Below are 21,816 nucleotides of genomic sequence, written 5' to 3'. Positions count from 1 at the left end.
TCTGTTTTGGTTACAGCATTCACCTTCCCGTAGTCAGTACAAAACCGAATACTACCATTGGACTTAGGCACCATAACACAAGGTGAACTCCAATTCAAATTAGAAGGTCTAATAATATTATTCTATAACATATACTTAATTTCATGTTCAGCAAATTCACATTTTTCCATATTCATCTGACATGGATGTTGCTTTATGTTTTGGCATCTGCAACATTTACATCATGTGAAGCTACAGTGGTTCTTTTCGGAACATCTGGAAATAAATCCCTATATTTTAAAATTAATTACTTCATCTGTCGCTTCTGCTCTGGCTGTAAATGAGCTAATTTCTCATAAATATTTTCCAGAATTGTTGAGTTTGGTAATCTGGCAGAAATAATACTGGGTTTAAAGTGAGTTTTAGATGAATCATCCACTAAGTTCCTAGTGAGATCAGACTTATTATTATTGACCACAACAATCATAGTAGCAGACTGTTTCTCATAGTATGGTTTTATCATATTTATATGACAAAGCTGGGTTGGCCTTCTTTGATCTGGCGTTTTTATCACATAATCCACATCATTAATTTTAGACATAATTTCATAAGGGCCATGAAATTTAGCTTGTAAAGGATTCGCTTGCACTGGGAAATGAACCAACACCTTATCTCCAGGCTTAAATGACCTCATCCTAGCTTCTTTATCATACCAGCTTTTCATTTTCTCCTGAGCCAATTTTAAATTTTCCCTGGCTAAGCTACAAGCTTTATATAACCTATTCTTAAATTTTAAAACATAATCCAGTAAATTAGTGTGTACCTCCTTATTAATCCACTGTTCTTTTAATAAGGCCAGAGGTCCTCTAACTCTATGCTGAAATACAAGTTCAAATGGACTAAAACTTAATGAATCCTGTACTGCAAATAGAAGCAAGTGAATGCCCTCATCCCAATCATTTTCATTTTCCACACAATACATCCTAATCATAGTTTTGAGGGTAGAATGAAACCTCTCCAAAGCTCCTTACGATTCTGGATGGTATGCAGATGGCATATTCTGTTTATCTCCCAGTTTATAAACTATCTCCTGAAACAATCCAGACATAAAATTACTACCTTGATCAGATTGTATTTCCTTAGGCAACCCAAAATAAGTAAATAATTTTATAAGAGTCTTTTATAAGGTTCACCAAATGCAGGAATAGGTTGCAGTGGGGCCACTGGAGTAACTTGATTAGGTTTACCCACAATTTGACAAGTATGACACGTTCTGCAAAATGTCGCCACATCTTTTCTCAAACCAGGCCAGTAAAAATGTTTAAAAACCTTGTTCACAGTTTTCTTCACCCCTTTATGTCCATGCAAGGGCACGCTATGAGCTAAAGTTAAAATCACATTCCGATAAACTTGGGGAACAACTACCTGGTGAACAACCTTCCATTCATCACTTGCAGGAATTGTAGGTGATCTCCACTTCCTCATCAACTCTCCTTTCTTAAAATAATATCCTACTGGCACCTTCTCAGTTCCACTGTCTGGGAGAGCTTGTTCTTTTAATTTGATAATCTCAGGGTCTTTACTCTGCACTGCTATCATCTCCTTCTGAGACAGAGACAAGTCTTCAGTGTCAGACTTACTCCAAGATTCTTGATCAAACAGTAAAGGTAAGAAAGTTTCTGACCACATCCTCAAAATTCAAATTCCGAGTTGAACAGTCATGGGTAACAACCTCATCCTGCACATCAAGCTTTTTAGCTGTAGCTCGAGTTACAACACAGGAGGCATCTGTGTTCGAATCCATCTGTGGTTCCTCTGACTTTATTGTCAAATGCACTTCAGGCAAAATTTGTCCATCTGCTAAGTCATTTCCTAGAAGTAGAGAAACATCATTCACGGGTAAGCTAGGTTGTAGTCCTACTTTAACAGGTCCTGTAACTAACCCTGACCTTAAATTTACTCTAGCAAGTGTACAGGCATCCGGGGCCCCCATGTCAACACCTTTCTGTCACTCTGTCAGACCTATGCCAAACAGGTAGAACCAGGGGTTGCTGGGTTTGCGCTGAAATTCCGCAGCTTGGTAAGACTATGATTCCAAACTCAGTAATCCTGCTCAACTAGAGTGAGGAACTCTCATCCTGGGTTTTCTCAAATAACACCCGCGGAAGTGAGGCGAGGAACTGTAGTCCAGTCAGAGATGACTGTGGCTGTCAGTGTTTTGAGGGATGACATCTCAGGCCCCCACCAAACAGATCTTCATTCACTGGGAAACATGCATCCTGGCCATACCTGCAGGTGTCCAGCAGCGGAGTACTAAATGCCACCTGTTACTGTAACTTCCAGAGAGGGAAAGATGCATTTTTTTTCTGGGAAATAGCAGTTGTACCACCAATACCACTGCAGACCCTCCCCAATCAGTAAGTAACACCCACTGGTGTGTGAAAAACTGGCCTATATATGACTCCCAAGGGAAACTGCCAGCATATGGGATCCACAAAGTCCCAGCAAAGGGTGGACCGGCTGTTGTTACCTAGTATATTTAGTACACCATCTGAGAGTCCTCTGCTATTTCCTCCAGTTCCATACACACTTTCCCACTGTCACACTTGATAGGTCCTATTCTTTCATGTCTTATCCTCTTGCTCTTCACATACTTGTAGAATGCCTTGGGGCTTTCCTTAATCCTGCCCACCAAGTCTTCTCCTGGCCCCTTCTGGCTCTCCTTCTTAAGCTCCTTCCTATTAGCCTTATAATCTTCTAGATCTCTAACATTAGCTAGCTCTCTGAAACTTTCGTAAGCTTTTCTTTTCTTCATGACAATATTTACTACAGACTTTGTTCAGTACGGTTCCTGTACCCTACCATAACTTCCCTGTCTCATTGGAACGTACCTATGCAGAACTCCACAGAAATATCCCCTGAGCTTTTCTTCCATAACTTTCCCTGAGAATATCTGTTCCCAATGTATCTTCTAAGTTCCTGCCTGATAGCCTCATAATTCCCCTTACTCCAATTAAATGCTTTTCTAACTTGTCTGTTCCTATCCCTCGCCAATGCTGTTGTAAAGGAGATAGAATTATGATCACTATCTCCAAAATCCTCTCCCACTGAGAGATCTGACACCTGACCAGGTTAATTTCCCAATACCAAATCAAGTACAGCTTCCCCTCTTGTAGGCTTATTTACATATAGTGTCAAAAAACATTCCTGAACACACCTAACAAACTCCACCCGATCTAAACCCCTTGCTCTAGGGAGATGCCAATCGATATTTGGGAAATTAATCTGTCCCAGCCGGACAACTCTGTTATTATTACACCTTTCCAGGATCTTTTTCCCTATCTGCTCCTCGATATCCCTGTTACTATAGTGTGGCCTATAAAACACTCAGTAGAGTTAGTGACCCCTTCCTGTTCCTAACCTCCACCCACAGAGACTCCGTAAACAATCCGTCCATGACGTCCACCTTTTCTGCAGCCATGACATCATCTCTGATCAACAGTGCCACAGCCCCACCTCTTTTGCCTACCGCGCTGTCCTTTCGGAAACATTTAAAATCCGGCACTTGAAGTAACCATTCCAGTCACTGAGCCATCCAAGTCTGTGTAATGGCCACCAAATCATAGCTCCAAGTACTGATTCATGCTCTAAGCTCATCTGCTTTGTTCAAAATACTCCTTGGGTTGAAATGGAGTGGACACATCTCAAACCGTCGGTCTGAGCGTGTCCCTTCTCTATCACCTGCCTATCCTCCGCCACACACAGTCTCCAAGCTTTCTCTATTTGTGGAATCCCTCATGCACTCATGCAATTCGTATGCAATCTCTCGTTTTGTGTTCATTAGTTGTAATAAATTTTGACCAATTAGTGGAAATTTGTTTTCACTTTGGCAGGAAAAAATCCTTTCTGTTGCTCAGTGTCAAAACAAAAGCCAAATTAAATCGAATGTGATTCAATGTTGTCACAGAATAAAACATTAAAACTGGTGTGGGGGGGGGGGGGATGCTGGTGATTGAATGTTATCGGCACTGCCTTAACATGCCAATGAGGTAGGGTGACAACAGTTTGTGTGCAGTTTAAATTCTTTTGCGCGCTTGTAGGAAAAGATGTGTGTGCACTCAAGGCTGATTTACACTTGTGCATCTCATCGACGCCGTAGGTACCGCGTACCCTGCGCTATACCTGCACCGCACCCTACACCTCTCCAGAAAAGTTACTCACGCGTCGTGGCGTCATAGACCTCAACAACTGTGATTGGTCCGCTTGGCAGCATCGCATTTCCTACTACCCATTTCCGGTTGCTTCTTTTCCGCCATATCTGTAGGCTATGAGTACACCAATGCGAAATAAATAAACCAAATCGTTAAATATACCTGCCGACATGTGAAAATGTTTGAAATGCATTTCCTCGTCCATGTCTTTCATGAAGAAACTCAACCCCAGAGAAACCCCACCGCCAACTAGCGTTTTGGCGCACATCAACGCATGCTCGCTACGGCGAAGAGCGACGCAGAAGTAAAAATCAGGTTTTCAGCGCAGGCTGCAGCGTAGCCCGTCCGCTCAAGTATAAATCAGCCTTTAGTCACTGGGTATATTTAAAGAGGAGGTTGATAGGTTCTTGATTAGCCAGTGCATGAAAGGTTTTGGGGAGACGGCAGGGAAATGGGACTGGGAGAGAACGGCTGAATTCTGCTCCCTTCTCATATGGAAAGTATTCAGCATGAATGTAAACGTTGTGCCGTTTCTTCTTGAAAGATCGTGAATAAAGATTACTTTTTAAAACAAAAAGAGGGTGAGCTACTAGTTATCTGTTGAAACTGCAAATAGTTAATGAAGTCCTAACTTGTTGCATAATGTTTGACAATAAATTTTTGTACAGAAAAATCGTGAATAGGAGGAATCTACTGCCAATGCCCGCCCCCACCGCCAACCCCACCCTTAGAGAATGTTTATCCTTTATACTCACGGCTGCAAAATCAACATGCCTGTCCTGACCTTGGCTCGAGAGTACTATCGTCTCTCAGGGTAAGGAGACGGAGCAGGGACATCGGATGGGGCCGTGAAAGAGGAAGGGGTGCGATACAGTGCGGTCAGGGTTATGTGACATCATCTTGGACACCTCCAGCCATCCGTAAGTGATGTGAGATTTAATTTCTTATATTAACGGAGGGAAACGGTGGCGTAGCGGCTAGTTAAGTCAAGTCACTTTTATTGACATTTTGAACATAATTGCTGGTACAGTGCACAGTAAGAATGAGACAACGTTTTTCAGGACCATGGTGTTACATGACACAGTACAAAAACTAGGCTGAACACAGAGGGGAAAAAGAACAACACAGAGGAAAACGCACAACAACTACATTACACAGACCGACACAGGACTGCATAAAGTGCACAAAACAGTACAGGCATTACAATAAATAATAAACAGGACAATAGGGCAAGGTATTGGTCCAGGCGCTGGGTACTGAGGAGTCTGATAGCTTGGGGGAAGAAACTGTTACATAGTCTGGTCGTGAGAGCCCTAATGCTTCGGTGCCTTTTCCCAGATGGCAAGAGGGAGAAGAGTTTGTATGAGAGGTGCGTGCGGTCCTTCATAATAGTATTTGCTTGACGGATGCAGCGTGTAGTGTAAATGTCCGTGATGGCGGGAAGAGAGACCCCGATGATCTTCTCAGCTGACCTCACTATCCGCTGCAGGGACTTGCCATCCGAGACGGTGCAATTCCTGAACCAGGCAGTGATGCAGCTGCTCAGGATGCTCTCAATACAACCCCTGTAGAATGTGATGAAGATGGAGTGGTGGGGGTGGGGGGGGTGAGAGATGGACTTTCCTCAGACTTCGCAAAAAGTAGAGACGCTGCTAGGCTTTCTTTGCTATGGAGCTGGTGTTGAGAGGCCAGGTGAGATTCTCCGCCAGGTGAACACCAAGAAATTTGGTGCTCTTAACGATCTCTACCAAGGACCCGTCAGCATTCAGCGGGTGTGGTGGCTCCATGCCCTCCTGAAGTCAACAAACATCTCTTTTGTTTTGTTCACATTCATACACAGGTTGTTGGCTCTGCACCAGTCCGTTAGCTGCTGACTTTGTGATATGGTGCAACTCAAACTACCTGCGTCTCAATATCACCAAGACCAAGGAGATGGTGGTGGACTTTATGAGATCTAGGCCTCATATGGAGCCAGTGATCATTAATGGAGAATGTGTGGAGCAGGTTAAGACCTACAAGTATCTGGGAGTACAGTTAGACGAGAAGCTAGACTGGACTGCCAACACAGATGCCTTGTGCAGGAAGGCACAGAGTCGACTGTACTTCCTTAGAAGGTTGGCATCATTCAATGTCTGTAGTGAGATGCTGAAGATGTTCTATAGGTCAGTTGTGGAGAGCGCCCTCTTCTTTGTGGTGGCGTGTTGGGGAGGAAGCATTAAGAAGAGGGACGCCTCACGTCTTAATAAGCTGGTAAGGAAGGAGGGCTCTGTCGTGGGCAAAGTACTGGAGAGTTTAACATCGGTAGCTGAGCGAAGGGCGCTGAGTAGGCTACGGTCAATTATGGAAAACTCTGAACATCCTCTACATAGCACCATCCAGAGACAGAGAAGCAGTTTCAGCGACAGGTTACTATCGATGCAATGCTCCTCAGACAGGATGAAGAGGTCAATACTCCCCAATGCCATTAGGCTTTACAATTCAACCGCCAGGACTTAAGAACTTTTTTTAAAGCTATTATTAATGCTTTTTGAGTTAGTGATTTAGATGCATATCATATTTTTACTGATTTAAGTATTGTATGTAATTAGTTTTTGCTACAACAAGTGTATGGGACATTGGAAAAAAGGTTGAATTTCCCCATGGGGATGAATAAAGTAGCTATCTATCTATCTATCTATCTATCTACCTCATCTCTGTAAGCTGACTCGTCGTTCTTGCTGATGAGACTCACCACGGTCGTGTCATCGGCGAACTTGATGATGTGGTTCGAGCTGTGTGTTGGAGCACAGTTGTGGGTCAGCAGAGTGAACAGCAGTGGGCTGAGCACGCAGCCCTGGGGAGCCCCTGTGCTCAGTGTGATGGTGTTGGAGATGCTGCTCCCGATCCGGACTGACTGAGGTCTCCCAGTCAGGAAGTCTAGGATCAATTGCAGAGGGACGTGTTCAGACGCAGTAGGCTCAGCTTTCCAATCAGTTTCTGAGGGATGATTGTGTTGAATACTGAACTAAAGTCTATGTACAGCATCCGAACGTATGTGCCTTTTTTGTCCAGGTGTGTTAGGGGCAGGTGAAGGGTGGTGGCAATGGTGTCATCTGTTGAGCGGTTGGGACGGTACGCAAACTGCAGGGGGTCCAGTGAGGGGGGCAGCAGGGTCTTGATATACCTCATGACGAACCTCTCGAAGCACTTCATGATGATGGATGTGAGTGCAACGGGACGGTAGTCATTTAGGCAAGACACTGAAGACTCCTTCAGCACAAAGACGATGGTTGCGGCCTTGAACCATGTTAGAGTAATGGGGTATGATGATCGTAAGATCGGAGTTTAATTCCAGCCTCTGTGAGGAGTTTGGATGCTCTTCCGTGATTGTGTTGTGGCCACCTTTTAATCTACTATAAGATCTCTTTAAAAGCGCTCCAGTTTCCCCCCACTTGCCAAAGTAAATAGGATTAGTAAATTCTGGGTATGCATTGTACGATTTGATGTAGTTGTGTCTAATCGCTTTATCCTTCACCCATTCAAGGCGGAGGTCAGTTAATTGAAGTGATCGGGAGAATTTACATACGGAGCACAGGTAACTGATTACAACAGACTGAAAAACTTGAGCATATAGACATTAAGAAAGAGGATGTGCTGGAGCATTTGGTAAGCATCGAGTTGGGTTAGTCACCAGGACCGGACAAAGTGTATGGCAGGCTACTGTGGGAGGCGAGGGAGGAGATAGCTGAGCCTCTGGCAATGATCTCTGCATCATCAATGGGGACGGGAGAGGTTTCAGAGGATTGGAGGGTTGCAGATATTGTTCACTTATTCAGGAAAGTGAGTAGAGTTAGCCCAGGAAATTATAGACCAGTGAGGCTTACATCAGTAGTTGGTAAGTTGATGGAAAAGATCCTGAGATGCAGGATATGTGAACATTTGGAGAGGCATAATATGATTTGCAATAATCAGCATGGCTTTGTCAAAGGCAGGTCGTGTCTTAAGAACCTGATTGAATTTTCTGAGGATGTGCCTAAACACATTGATGAAGGTATAGCCATAGATATATATGGATTTCAGCAAGGTATTTTATAAGGTACTCCATGCAAGGCTTACTGAGAAAGTAAGGAGGCATGGGATCCAAGGGGACATTGCTTTGTGGATCCAGAATTAGCTTGCCCGCAGAAGGCAAAGAGTGGTCGTATACGGGTCATAATCCGCATGGAGGTAAGTGACCAGTGGTGTACCTCAGGGATCTGTTCTGGGACCCCTTCTCTTTGTGATTTGTATAAATGACCTGGATGAGGAAGTGGAGAGATGGGTTGGTATATTTGCTGATGACACAAATGTTGGAGGTGTTGTGAATAATATGGAGGGCTGTCAGAGGTTACAGCGGGACATTGACAGGATGCAAAACTGGGTTGAGAAGTGCCAGATGGAGTTCAACCCAGATAAGTGTGAGTGGTTCATTTTGGTAGGTCAAATCTGATGGCAGAATATAGCATTAATGGTAATACTCTTGGCAGTGTGGAGGATCAGAGGGATCTTGTGGTCTGAGTCCATAGGACACTCAAAGCTGCTGCGCAGGTTGACTCTGTGATTAAGAAGGCACACGATGCATTGGCTTTCATCAACCGTGGGATTGAGTTTAAGAGCCGAGAGGTGAAGTTGCAGCTGTATAGGACCCTGGCCAGACCCCACTTGGAGTACTGTGCTCAGTTCTGGTTGCCTCACTACAGGAAGGATGTGGAAACCATAGAAAGGGTGCAGAGGAGATTTACAAGGATGTTGCCTGGATTGGGGAGCATGCCTTATGAGAATAGGTTGAATGAACTCGGCCTTTTCTCCTTGGAGTGACAGAGGATGAGAGGTGACCTAATAGAGGTGTACAAGATAATGAGAAGCATATATCATGTGGATGGTCAGAGGTTTTTTTTTCCCCAGGGCTGAAATGGCTAACACAAGAGGGCACAGTTTTAAGGTGCTTGCAAGTTGGTACAGAGGAGATGTCAGGGCTAGGTTTTATTACACAGAGTGGTGAATGCATGGAATGGGCTGCTGACGATGGTGGTGGATGTGAATATGATAGGGTCTTTTAAGAGACTCCTAGATAGGTACATGTAGTTTAGGAAAACAGAGGGCTATGGGTAACCCTAGGTAATTTCTTTTTCAATATTTTTATTAATTACTTGCATAGATGATTATAAAATACGTTATGATATTAGGGAAACAGAAACAAGGTTGAAATGCCCCATATTGATGTATAGTAGGTTAACCAAGTAAGTACATGTTTGGAACAGCATCGAGGGCTGAAGGGTCTGTATTGTGCTGTAGGTATTCTATGTTTCTATTAGTGGGATAGTATCCAGGGGCTGAATGGTCCATTGCTGTTGTATTATTACATAGAACACAGAATAGTACAGCATAGTACAGGCCCTTCGGCCACAATGTTGTGCTGACTCTTAAACCCTGCCTCCCATATAAAGCCCACCTTAAATTTCTCCTGCCTCTTAAATTTCACTAAGTGTATCTGCCTCCACCATTGACTCAGGCAGTGCATTCCATGCACCAACTGCTCTCTGAGTAAAAAACCTTCCTCTAATATCCCCCTTGAACTTCCCACCCTTTACCTTAAAGCCACGTCCTCTAGTATTGAGCAGTGGTACCCTGGGGAAGAGGCACTGGCTGTCCACCCTATCTATTCCTCTTAATATCTTGTATACCTCTATCATGTCTCCTCTCATCATCCTTCTCTTCAAAGAGTAAAGCCCTAGCTCCCTTAATCTCTGATCATAATCCATACTCTCTAAACCAGGCAGCATAGACAACCTGGTAAATCTCCTTTGTACCCTTTCCAATGCGTCTACATCCTTCCTATAGTGAGGCGACCAGAACAGGACACAGTACTCCAAGCATTGCCTAACCAGAGTTTTACAGAGCTGCATCATTACCTCGTGACTCTTAAGCTCTGTCCCTCGACGTATGAAAGCTAACACCCCATAATCTTTCCTAACTACCCTATCTACCTGTGAGGCAACTTTCAGGGATCTATGAACGTGTACCCCCAGATCCCGCTGCTCCTCCACACTACCAAGTATCCTGCCATTTACTTTGTACTCTGCCTTGGAGTTTGTCCTTCCAAAGTGTACCACCTCACACTTCTCCAGGTTGAACTCCATCTGCCACTTCTCAGACCACTTCTGCATCCTATCAATGTCCCTCTGAAATCTTCGACAATCCTCAATGCTATCCACAACTCCACCAATCTTTGTGTCATCTGCAAACTTGCCTACCCACCCACTGTTTAAAGCTTTAGAGAGAGAGCGGCTTGGGTTCGAGCAGAGGCAGAGGGTGGGGTGTTGGCCAGAAACATACACACCAAAGACAGCATGTTAGACAAAGGCGGATGTTCTAACTTGGGCAGTGTACCGGCTGATGGGTCTAATGCAGACAAGTATGTGGTTGGGAGCAGAAGGCTGGACTCACCAAATGGTGAAACGCTGGTTGTATTGAGAAACAGGGGGATCTCAGTGCACTCAAGGGGTCACTGAAAGTGGGAAAACAAGGAGATAAACTGGTGCAGAAGGAATATACCATACATACTGTGCTCAGTGGGAACACAGGATGTAACATCATGGAGGTTATGATGATGGAACTTTCTGCACCATTAGGTACATAGCAAATGTTTTCACATCACATTGTTGTTAAACTTCAATTCGGTGGTGGGTAGGGTCAAGGAAAATTCCAAGGCATCTTCATGATTCAAGATAGTTTAATGGCATTTCCTGTATACAAGTGTAAAGGAACTGGAATAACTGTTACTCTGGATCCCATGCACCAGAAAACTAAAACATGGAAGATAAAGAACACATTGTAGCGGTGTGCTACACCAACGCTGAAATAACGACACGTAGTCGGTGAGCTGCAGTTGCAAACGAGATTTATTCAAATATCGTGACCTCGCTTTAAAGCCTTCCTGATCCCGCCCTCCCCGGGCGGGAATGCTGTATTCACATTCCCGTCCCGCACGTGGGCTTTTCCCCTTGCTGGGGAAGCAGGCTTGGCGCCCTCTTTGGGACCGGGTGCCTCAATGCCGGTGCGCGTCACTTTGTGAGCCGGTTCGAGTGCACTGGGAAGTGGGTTGCCACAACATAATATTTATACATTAAATATAAATACATAAAATAACATATAAATTGACTATGTACATAAGGAGATTGACAAGAAATAATAAAGTAGTGATAGAGTTAGTTGGTGGGGGTGTTGATCAGCCTTACTGCTTGGGGAAAGTAACTGTGTTGGAGTCTGGTGGTCCTGGTGTGGATGCTACATAGCCTCCTCTCTGATGGGAGCGGGACAAACAGTCCATGAGCAGGGTAAAGTGTGGTCCATCATGATGTTACTAGACCTTTTCCAGCACCTTTCTGTATCTATGTTCTTGATGGGTGGGCAGTGCGTGGGGTGTTGTTACGCAGGTACCGCTGATGCATTGGGTTGCTTTGACTACCAGCAGTAGAGCCTTCCTCTCCATTTCAGTGTAGTTTCTGTACCAAGCAATGATGCAGCTTGTCAGGATGCTTCCTAGTCCACATCTGTAGAATGTTGTGAGTATGGATGTGCCAAGTCCTGCTCTCATCAACCTCCTCAGAAGGTAGAGGCACTGATGAGTTTTCTTGACCATATATGATGTGTTCTGAGACCATGAGAGGTTGAGTGTGATGTGCACTCCCAGGAGATTGAAACTGTTTTCAATTTCCATTTCTGTGCTGGCGATGTAAAGAGGGGTGTGAGTGCTGCAAGTTCTCCTGAGGTTAATAACTTTCTCCTTTGTCTTGTTGACATTAAACAGGAGGTTATTTGTCTGGCACCAGGACTCAAGTTCTTCCACTCCTCACTGTAAGCCGTCTCATCATTGCTGGTGATGAGCCCCATCACTGTCATGCCATCGGTGAACTTGACAATGTGATTGCTCGGGTGTTTGGCCACACAGTCGTGTGTCAGCAGAGTGTACAACAGTGGGCTCATCTCACAGCCCAGGGGGCACCTGTGCTGAGGATGATGGGGAAGGAGGTGCGGTTGTGCATCCTGACTGTCTGAGGTCTGTTCGTGGTGAAGTTCAACACCCAGTTTCACAGTGGTGTGTTTACAATAAGGAGTAGGAGGATTAGAGTTAGTGTAGATGCTGACTGACCTGCTGAGATCCTCCAGCATTTTGCGTGGGTTGCTCCATGTTCTATGCACTCCAGGATCAATCGAACTCTTCCCTCCCACATCACCCTCCATCTTTCCATCATCCACGTGTTTGTCTAAGAGTATCAGAAATGTCCCTAATGTATCTGCCTCTACCACCACCCCTGGTAGGGTGTTCCACACACCCACCACTCACTGCGTAAAAATAAAAAAAAAACCTTATCTTTGATATTCTGCCTGTCAAAGGTGGGGGCACTGAGCCCGGTTCTCAAGCTCAGTGGGGAAGAGTGAAGACAGGCAGGGCAGGGGTGACTGCAGGAGGAACTCAGTGGGTTGAGCAGCATCTGCTGACAGAAAGGACTCGTTGATTTTATGGGTCAAGACCCAGCATTGGGACTGAGGAGGGTGAGGAAAGTTAGTGAGAGGGGACAGCACTGTGAAGGGGACCAGTAAATGATCGATGGGTAGAGTGGTGAAGCTGATGGCAGATTGTGGAGGAAAAGGGGAGGGTGAGAGTGGAGACACTGTTGGAAGGGGACTAGGCAGGAACTCAAAGCCCACCAGCTCTATACTCCAATAAGTAAGGAAGTGATAATGGGAGCTATTGGGGAGAGGTGATGGGAAAATGGAACTCCATGATGCAAGGGTTTGACTATCATGGGACCTCTTCAACATTATAAGCAAAGAGCTACCGCCCCATGAGCCTCTGCATCCAATACATCATTCTCCACAACTTCCATCATCTGCAAAGGGATCCTACCACCGAATACATCTTCATCTCTCCCTTTTCACTTCCACAGAAATCACTCCCTCCATAATTCTCTCATTCATTCAAACCCCCCACTATAATCTCCCTCCCAGCATTTATCTCTGCAAGCAATCAATGTGCTACACCTCCTCCCTCACCTCCATTTAGGGCCCCAAGCTCTTCTCCCAGGTGGGGCAACTCTTCAGCACCAAATCTGTGTTTATCTACTGTGCAGCCTTCTCTACGTTGGTGAGACCAGTTGCAAAGTGGGGAACAACTTCATCGAGCACCTCCGCTCCATCTACCAAGTGCAGACCTTCCTGGCGGTAAAACATTTTAATTCCGAGTCCCGTTCCTGTTCCGACATGTCGGTCTATGTCCTCCTCTTGTGCCAGATGGAGGATCAACACCTTGTATTCCAACTGCTTAGCCTTCAACCTGATGGCATGAACATTGATTTCTCCTTCCGGTTAAAAAACTTCCTTCCTGCTCACCTCTACTTCTATTTCTCACTCTGGCCTCTACCGCTTCTCAACTACCTATCACCTACCCCTGGTGCCCCTCTTCCTTCCCTTTCTCCTATATTCCACTCTCCTCTCCTTCCTTTCCAGCCCTTTACATTTTCCACACACCTGGCTTCACCTATCACCTTCTCAACTATCATCCTCAGTCCTCCTCCCCCCACCTTGTTATTCTGGAATTTTCACTCTTCCTTTCCTGCCCTAAAGAAGCGTCTCGGCCCAAAATGTCTACTGTTTGTTCATTACCATGGATGCTGCTCGACCTGCTGAGTTCCTCCAGTATTTTGTGCATATTGCTAAGGAAAGAGTTAAAGTTGGTTCCTCCTTGGTAAGACTTGTAAGACAAAATGTACATCTATAAGACAAAATGGTGTCATCTTAGAAAATGTTATTAGTGTGGAGATGAGCATGAAACCACATCCTGGAGATGAGATACTGGTGAAGGGTGTTTCCCTCCTATAGTCCTGTTGTCTCTGTTTCTAAGGTATGGATGGGACCAGGCAGAAGTTCATCAGAGACAAGAAGGAACAGGCTGATACTGCTTGGAGACAGAAAAGTATTGTGGTTATATATTTGAAGGGTATAAGAAGGAGCACTGTCTTGGTGCAAATGGGAATCATCCCTCAGGCTGCGTCACGATTAGTTTTAAGAGTGAGATGGAAAGAGAGGAATGGGGGAGCAAGAGGGAGGAGCAGAGAGAGAGAGAGATTGTATGTGGATACCTCACTTTCCAGGACTTCATCTCATGTTGTCGATATTAATTGTTTATTATGATTTTTCTCTTTTATATTTACACAGTTTATCAACTTCTGTAAATTGTTGTTTGTGCACTTTGTTAGGTCTGGTCTTTTACTAATTCTAATTATTGGTCTTGGATTTACAGAGTATGCCCGTAAGAAAATGGATCTCTGGGTTGTATCTGGTGAAACACGTGTATGTTGATGATAAATTTACTTTGAACTTGCTGCTGAGTCAGAAGAGAACCAGGATTGGATTTTCATCAAAAAGAAACCTTGTTGTTTGAAAATGTTCTGATTTTGAGTCAGAGGAATAGAGTGTTACAGCTCAGAGACAGACCCTTGTAAATCAGAGGTTCAAAGGTTCATTTAATGCCTGAGAAATGTATGCAATATACATCCTGAAATGCTTTTTCTTCACAACTATCTACGAAAACAGAGGAGTGCCCCAAAGAATGAATGACAGTTAAATGTTACAACCCCAAAGTCCCCCCAGCTCCCCCCCATGCGTAAGTGGCAGTAAGCAACAATCACCCCTCCTCCCACCGGCAAAAATAAAGCGCACCCGCTACCAGCACTCAAGCATGAGCAATGGCAAGGACACAGACTTGCAGTTACCCCAAAGACTGCGTAATTCGACATGCTGCAGGCTCTCTTTCTCCAAGGGAGAAAGAGGTGACTTCTTTTTCCAACGAGCAGTACAGATAACAAACAACTCGCTGGTTTACGATATTAAAAGTCTGTTACGTCACTTTTTTCAAGCTCTATGCCTGGAGATCAAAAGGATCCCGGATCCCCAGGTACACAGCAGATGTTCTGAATCCCCCAACTACGCTTGGCGACACCGACCCTTGATTCGCCCGTCTCCAATTACTCGAGATCCTCGGCTTCTGAAACCATGCCGAAATCTTAGGTCAAGACATTGGTGTGCCAAATAGAGGCTGATTGTGGAACCCCGAGAGTGGGACCCATTCCTGCAAAGAACTGTAGTCAACGTGTAACTCCAGGTCAGGGTCTTCAAAAGAACCCTGAAAGGGAAAAATAGAGATTTTAAAGATGGAAGTAGGACTGTTTTCAAAGATGCAAGCAAAGGAGTCACCGAATAACTATTATTCTGCCTAGTCCCATCGACATGCACCCAGATCGTAGCCCTCTATATTCCTCCCATACATGTATCAATCCAAACTTCGCTTAAATGTTGAAATTGAACCAACATCCTGTGGTGATATCACATGGAATAACATGCCAGCATATTGACTGGACAGAGCACTGTGCATGTGCAGGATTGCCACAATGTTCCAGCACGTGGCTGTGTTAATTCTTCCAGGATATGATTCTTCACTGTTAACCCACTGTACATTTAAAGAGAAGTAACATAACATGGTGTCAGAAGTGGTTCTGGAAGAATAATATGGGAGAATCGAGAATCAAGAATTGAAGATAACCGGAAAAAAAAGAAGAAAAAAGTTTGAACTGTAAACGGGAAGATGGATGGTTTACAACCCTTACCAAAACTTCAGCCGACTGGCATTGTAGCTGAGAACTGGAGGATATTCAAGCAACAGTTTGAACTGTACTTATCGGCGATCAATCATGAAGAGAAATCAGAAAAAAAAGACAAAGCTGCACTTTTGCTCCAAGTAATCAGGAATGACGTAGTAGAGGTATGTAATAATTTTGTCTTTGAAGATGGAGATAATTTCAATTTAAAGTCAATAATGGACAGGTTTGAAGTACTTTGTATACTTAAGCATAATTTAATCTATGAGCGGTATAAATTCTTCACGTGCGCAAAGAGCTGCTGGAGCAATTGATCAGTATGTTACTAAGTTAAGAAAGTGTAGTAGAACATGTGAGTTTGGATTGCTCACGGACTCTCTCATTCTAGGTAGAACTGTTCATGGCATTCAAGATAATGCTCTGAGAGAAAGGCTGTTGAGAGAGCAAGATTTAAATTATGAAAAGCTTTGGCACTCTGCAAAGCTTCTGAGACCGTGATGTTGCAAGTTTAAGAGCTATTTGTCAAAAACTGCCATGTAAACTCTGTAAAAAGCGCAATTATATCAAGAAATATAATAATACATCAACGAAACTGACAGAGGGCAAGCTGGCATTTGAAAGAACAAAGTAATGTGATTGCTGTGCCTGGGAACATCGTCCAAATCAGTGTACCGCATATGGCAAAATTTGCAATGGCTGCGGTAAGATTAATCATTTTTCTTGCTGTTGTACAAGTAGAAAGAAGGAAAATAAAATGAAACAATTAATTGCTGTGCTGGAAGATAAACATGAGAAATTTTATATCGATGTGCTTTGTGAAAATAAACAAAGTAAGAATGACTGGACTATTCCATTGCAAATGAATCAAAACAATATTCTGTTTAAACTTGATACTGGAGTGCAAGTAAATGTTCTTGCAGAATCTGAGTTTAATGCTTTAAAGTCAAGACCGAAGTTACATCAGACAAATATAAAAGTGACTGGGTATTCAGGTGCAGACATTCCAGTTAAAGGAACATGTGTGGCAAAGGTATCATACAAAAATATTGTGCACACGCTTTCATTTGTGGTTGTGCCAAAAAATGTACAGTCAATTCTGGGTGTATCGGCCTGTGAAAGACTTGATTTGGTGAAAAGAGTTTTAGTCTTGGATAGTGACAAAGAGCAGAAGCAACATCTGCATTACAGTCGGCAGAAGGTGGTGTAACTCGACTGCAGGTTCAGCTCACAGAGGCAAATGCTGACACGGAGAATATAAAAGCAGTAGCTGCAGTGTCTGAAATGAGTAAACAGGAAGCAATTGATGATATGAAGAAGCAATGGCAAGAGGAGGTTGCTTCAATGCAAGTGATAATGAAAGAGACATTGAGAGAATATGAGATTCAGTTTCATCACTGTCTGGAGCAAGAACGCTCACACTGGGCACAGTATAAGGAAGAAGTGAAAGAACAAGTGAAGAAATTGAGAAGCTGTATTGAAATGATGAAGACTCAGCATAAAAAAGAGATTACACAGTTAATGAATGAATTAGATAAAGAAAAGGAGATTCGTATTTCATTACAAATGGAAATGGAAGGAATTAAGAAAGATATTTTCCAAACAGAAGCAGGGAAGCAGATTGCTGCGGAGGATGGCGCAAACTACCTACCTGAAATTCCAGATTCTAACCAGGAGGCATGTGAGAGTATTCAAAAAAGTTTAGTTGAGATACATAAAGAGAAGCTTGAAGCAGAAAAGAAGAAGAAAAAGAAACACAAGAAGAGTCATGGCCCAGAAAGTGAAGATGAAGATGCAAAAAAGAAAGAAAAACTGAACCAGGCCCTGATAGCTGAAGAAGCTCATTTGATGCAGGTTGAACATGTTTTTCCAAATGGATGAACGCAAATGAAGTTACAATAGCAGATACGAAACAAAACAGCTGACTTCAGAGTTTCAGTTAGCTGATATAGATTTGCTTTGATTAATGTTGTTAATTGTTTTTTTTTTCTTTTTAAGGAAGGAAGATGTGATATAGATAGATAGATAGATAGATACTTTATTCATCCCCATGGGGAAATTCAACCTTTTTTCCAATGTCCCATACACTTGTTGTAGCAAAAACTAATTACATACAATACTTAACTCAGTAATAATATGATATGCATCTAAATCACTAACTCAAAAAGCATTAATAATAGCTTTAAAAAAGTTCTTAAGTCCTGGCAGTTGATTTGTAAAGCCTAATGGCATTGGGGAGTATTGACCTCTTCATCCTGTCTGAGGAGCATTGCATCGATAGTAACCTGTCGCTGAAACTGCTTCTCTGTCTCTGGATGGTGCTATGTAGAGGATGTTCAGGGTTTTCCATAATTGACCGTAGCCTACTCAGCGCCCTTCGCTCAGCCACCGATGTTAAACTCTCCAGTACTTTGCCCACGACAGAGCCCGCCTTCCTTACCAGCTTATTAAGACGTGAGGCGTCCCTCTTCTTAATGCTTCCTCCCCAACACGCCACCACAAAGAAGAGGGCGCTCTCCACAATTGACCTATAGAACATCTTCAGCATCTCACTGCAGACATTGAATGACGCCAACCTTCTAAGGAAGTACAGTCGACTCTGTGCCTTCCTGCACAAGGCATCTGTGTTGGCAGTCCAGTCTAGCTTCTCGTCTAACTGTACTCCCAGATACTTGTAGGTCTTAACCTGCTCCACACATTCTCCATTAATGATCACTGGCTCCATATGAGGCCTAGATCTCCTAAAGTCCACCACCATCTCCTTGGTCTTGGTGATATTGAGACGCAGGTAGTTTGAGTTGCACCATATCACAAAGTCCTGTATCAGTTTCCTATACTCCTCCTCCTGTCCATTCCTTACACACCCCAATATGGCCGTGTCATCAGCGAACTTCTGCACATGGCAGGACTCCGAGTTATATTGGAAGTCTGATGTGTACAGGGTGAACAGGACCGGAGAGAGTACGGTTCCCTGCGGCGCTCCTGTGCTGCTGACCACTGTGTCAGACCTACAGTCTCCCAACCGTACATACTGAGGTCTATCTGTCAAGTAGTCCACTATCCAATCCACCATGTGAGAGTCTACTCCCATCTCCGTTAGCTTGTGCCTTAAGATCTTGGGCTGGATGGTGTTAAAGGCACTAGAGAAGTCAAGGAATGTGATCCTCACAGCACAACTGACCCCATCTAGGTGAGAGAATGATTTGTGCAGCAAATATGTGATAGCATCCTCCACTCCCACCTTCTCCTTATACACAAACTGAAGCGGATCCCGGGCATGCCTGGTTTGTGGCCTCAGATTCTGTATTATCAGTCGCTCCATGGTCTTCATCACGTGCGACGTCAAGGCAACAGGTCTGAAGTCATTCAACTCCTTTGGTTGTGGTTTCTTCAGTACTGGGACAATACAGGATGTTTTCCACTGTCTGGGTACTCTTCTCTGATCTAGGCTCAACGTGCAATATCACGTGCAATGATGTGCTAATACATGATTGGACAGAGCACTGTGCATGTGCAGGATTGCCAGAATGTTCCAGCATGTGGCTGGGTTAAGACGTGTTTGTTTTTTTACTGTAAATAAAAGTTCTTTAATTCTTCCAGAATATGATTCTTCACTGTTAACCCATGGTGCATTTAATCAGAAATAACATTACACACCCAGTATTTCCTCTGGCAGCTTGTTCCACCCTAGCTCCATTTGTCTGTGTGAAGATGTTATGCTCATGTTTGTCTTAAATGTTTCACCTTTCACACTTGACCCAAGTCTCACACAACCTCAGTGGAAATAGCCTGTTTGCATTTACCCTCTCATTATTTTGTTGTCATTGGAGAGAGCCCAGAGTAGGCTTCTAAAGTGGCTTCTGAATCTAGTTTCATGGTCCCTGAGGGACGTGATCATAATATGATGGAATTCACCCTGAGATTTGAGAAGTAGAGCTGAAGTCAGATGAATCAGTATCACAGTGGACTAAAGGCAATTACAGAGACATGAGAGGGGTTGGTCAGTATTGATTGGAAAAGAACACTGGTAGGCATGACAACAGAGCAGCAATGGCTGGAATTTCTGGAAGCAACTTGGAAGGCACAGGATATGTACATCCCAAAGAGGAAGAAGTATTCTAACAGAAAGATGACACAACTGTGGCTAATAAGAGAAGTCAAAACCAACATAAAAGTCAAAGGGGAGGCATATAACAGCAAAAATTAGTGGGAAGTTAGAGAGTTGGAAGGCTTTCAACAACCAGCAAACTGTGTGTGTGTGTGTGTGTGTGTGTCTGTGTGTGTGTGTGTGTGTGTGTGAGTGTGTGAGTGTGTGAGTGTGTGAGTGTGTGAGTGTGTGAGTGTGTGAGTGTGTGAGTGTGTGAGTGAGTGAGAGAGAGAGAGAGCGGGCGTGCACACGCACCCTGGGAAAATGACTCTTGCTGAACATGTTTCCACATCTTTCCCATAATGAGGCAATCAGGACTAAACATGAGTAAGCGTTTTGTTTTCCTATAAAGCTGTCTGTTGCTGTTCCCGGAAAGGCAGCTCTACATTCTGTTTCACGTTTGATATAACTAGATTGCAGCTGCAATGATATAAATAAACACCCATTTGACAATAAAAACCTTTGAACACAGAACAGCAGGGTACAGTAAAGGAGAAAGGCCCACACTCTCCATATTGTGCCAAATTAATCAAATTATTTGATTAAATGCCAAAATAAACTAATCCATTTACCCTCTGCAATGCCACATATTTTGATTTCATGTATATTCTCATACCTATGTAAAAGCCTCTTAATGCTCCTTTCTTCAATGCCTCCTGAGGCAAAACATTCCAGTCACCCATGGCTCTTTGAGTGTTAAAAAAAAACTTGCCCCACTCATCTCCTTTAAACTTGTATCCTCTCCCGTCAAATACATGCCCTCTGGTATCAGACATTTCAAAACAGGAAAAAAGAGACATTAGATAATCTATCTATGCCCCTCATAATCTTATACCATGATCTGTACTCAGCTGTCATTGTCTCAGAAAGCAACCAAATCTGTCCAAACTCTTGTCATAGTGCATTCCCTCTCATTCAAGCACTGTCCTGGGAAACATCTTCTGTACCTTCTCCAAATGTCGACAGAACTCCAACCAGAACTCAATGCAATTCCCAGATCAGATTCCGAATCAGGTTTAATATCACCTAACCAGAGGCCCAAAGGGAATTTTCTATAAAACTGCAACATAACTTCCAGACCATTGACCTGAGTTTGTTGACTAATAAAGGCAAGGATGCCACATGCTTTATTTACCATCCTGTCTTCCTGTGTAGCCACTTTCAGGGACCTCTTCTTTGCTCATCCAAGGTCTTGTCATTATTTGATCTCCCAAGGTGAAAACCGCACAGTTAGCTGGGTTCAAAGTTCAAAGTAAAATGTATTATCAGAGTACATACAGGCCACCAGATACAACCCTGAGGTTCTGTCTCTGCAGGCAAACTTAGCAAATCTATAGAATAGTAAATGTGAGATGTAGTGGAAAGTGTGGAAAACCCAAGGAGTTATGTTGTCAAAACAGCTGACATGGACCACCAACACCCCGCTGCTTGTAAAAAAGGCACAACAAAGACTCTTCTTCCTCACAAAGCTGAAACAGGCCAAACTCCCACAAAAACTGTTGCTTAACTTCTACAGAAGCACTATTGAAACCATCCTGACCAACAGTGCCGCAGTGTGGTATGCCAGTTGCACGGCTGCTGAGCAACAAGACCTGCATCGCGTGGTGAAGGCGGCCCAGCGAATTGTCAGGATGGAGCTCCCAGGACTGGACATCATCTACTCCAGCAGACTCAGGAGGAAAGCAATCAGCATAACCAGAGACACCACACACCCTGGCCACTCCCTGTTTGACCCGTTGCCATCCAGCAAAAGGTTCAGCACACTAAAAGCCAGAACAAATAGACTGAGGAACAGCTTTTACCCCGG

General features: G+C 43.8%; 1 protein-coding gene across 4 annotated transcripts in view; it reads left to right on the top strand.

Annotated features, from left to right (window-relative positions):
- The first annotated feature begins 4,630 nt into the window (after positions 1-4,630).
- The window catches only part of LOC140730195 (interferon-inducible GTPase 5-like), a 67,946-nt gene continuing 50,760 nt past the window's right edge, over positions 4,631-21,816 (top strand). For 2 of the 4 annotated variants that reach the window (XM_073050357.1, XM_073050355.1), the window contains exons 1-3: positions 4,631-4,771; positions 4,859-5,110; positions 14,512-16,029. The gene's annotated coding sequence lies outside the window, so the exon portion shown is untranslated. The remainder of the gene's footprint in view (positions 4,772-4,858; positions 5,111-14,511; positions 16,030-21,816) is intronic. The other 2 variants (XM_073050354.1, XM_073050353.1) reach the window with 1 other exon arrangement.

The sequence above is a fragment of the Hemitrygon akajei genome, chromosome 7 (genome assembly GCF_048418815.1).
Source record: "Hemitrygon akajei chromosome 7, sHemAka1.3, whole genome shotgun sequence".
Taxonomy (NCBI): domain Eukaryota; kingdom Metazoa; phylum Chordata; class Chondrichthyes; order Myliobatiformes; family Dasyatidae; genus Hemitrygon; species Hemitrygon akajei.
Note: the sequence above shows the minus strand (reverse complement) of the source record. Positions and strands in the feature narration are given on the sequence as shown.